Source organism: Chiloscyllium punctatum, chromosome 36 (genome assembly GCF_047496795.1).
Source record: "Chiloscyllium punctatum isolate Juve2018m chromosome 36, sChiPun1.3, whole genome shotgun sequence".
Taxonomy (NCBI): Eukaryota; Metazoa; Chordata; class Chondrichthyes; order Orectolobiformes; family Hemiscylliidae; genus Chiloscyllium; species Chiloscyllium punctatum.
The window spans coordinates 55177805-55179026 of record NC_092774.1 but is presented as its reverse complement, the minus strand read 5'-3'; the positions used below and the strand labels follow the sequence as shown (position 1 = coordinate 55179026).

The 1222-nt window shown below is 45.7% G+C and overlaps 1 non-coding gene across 1 annotated transcript; it reads left to right on the top strand.

Moving 5' to 3' along the window:
- Window positions 1-627: 627 nt before the first annotated feature.
- Window positions 628-701, top strand: trnan-auu (transfer RNA asparagine (anticodon AUU)). Its single transcript has one exon. It is a non-coding gene; the product is annotated as a tRNA-Asn (tRNA).
- Window positions 702-1222: the final 521 nt, after the last annotated feature.

The window sequence follows — 1222 nt, the reverse complement described above, 5'->3', positions numbered from 1 at the left end:
AACCTTCTTTGCTCCAAAGAGAACATTCCCAAACTTGGGATTGGAAATTGCTCATCCCTGGACATGATGCAAATGTTACAATGGGGAAGAGGTTTTGTCAAAATATCGTCAGTTAGCAGGTGGAAAAATGTTCAGGAAGTAAAACACAAATCCCAGTCTCCAGCTTTGTGAATCTTTAGAAACTCTTTGGGAAGTGGAATTAGAGGAGAATGAAGGATGAACTGTCCGACAGAGCAGAGACAGTCCAGACACCATCCCCTTGTTTAAGAGTCTGATTGACTCTGATATTCTCGGGACCTGAACTGACGCGAGACATTGAAAGAATTCTCTGCACATCAGGAATTCAAACCCATTCTCGGCTCGGGGCCAATGAGAAAATTCAGGAAGAGGCAAAACACTGAAAGGCTCGGAGGGCGATGGCCCCGGTGGTGGAGAGCTCGTTCCTCGTGACATGGATGTGCCTGCAGATGGTGGGATCAGGCTGTCCCCATGTCTCCACAATGAATGTCCAAGGCTTTATTATGGAAAAGTAAAACTGATAGAAGACAATGGTAATTTTGGGCGGGGCGGGTTGAATTATGAATTGATTAGTTCCTCAAAGACACTGTGTAAGCAGCTCTTGGATCTGTCTCTGTGGCGCAATTGGTCAGCGCGTTCGGCTATTAACCGAAAGGTTGGTGGTTCGAGACCACCCAGGGACGGAGTGTTTCTTATTCTCGCACCTACTGCTTTCTTGGCTGCGAAAGTGCACGTTTTTAATGGTGTCAGGAAAATGTTTCCCAAACGGAAATCTATTCCACTGAGGTAGCACAAAGGGGTTTCTGAATTGATTGAATTTCTAACATAAATGACTGCGGATGCTGAGAATCTGAGACAGAAAGCGAAACTGCTGGAGAAACTCAGCAGGTTTGGCTGGACCTGGATGAGGAAAAAAACGAGTTCTGAAATGTTGTCTCTGATTCTCTTTCCACGGATGCTGCCTGACCTGCGGAGTTGCTCCTGCAATTTCTGTTTTTGTTTTTAACTGAACGTCCATTTCATCTACCGGGATGAAACACGCAGACTCGCCATTTGCAGAAATTTAACCCTTTCGAAACCTGAGAAGTGATTGAATTCAAACAAACTCTGCAAGGATTCACTTTTTCTCAGCTCCACAGGCAGAGAGACCTGGGAAATGAAGCTGTCAGTGTGGTTCTGTATTGGTGGGCCGAGTGGTGAATGC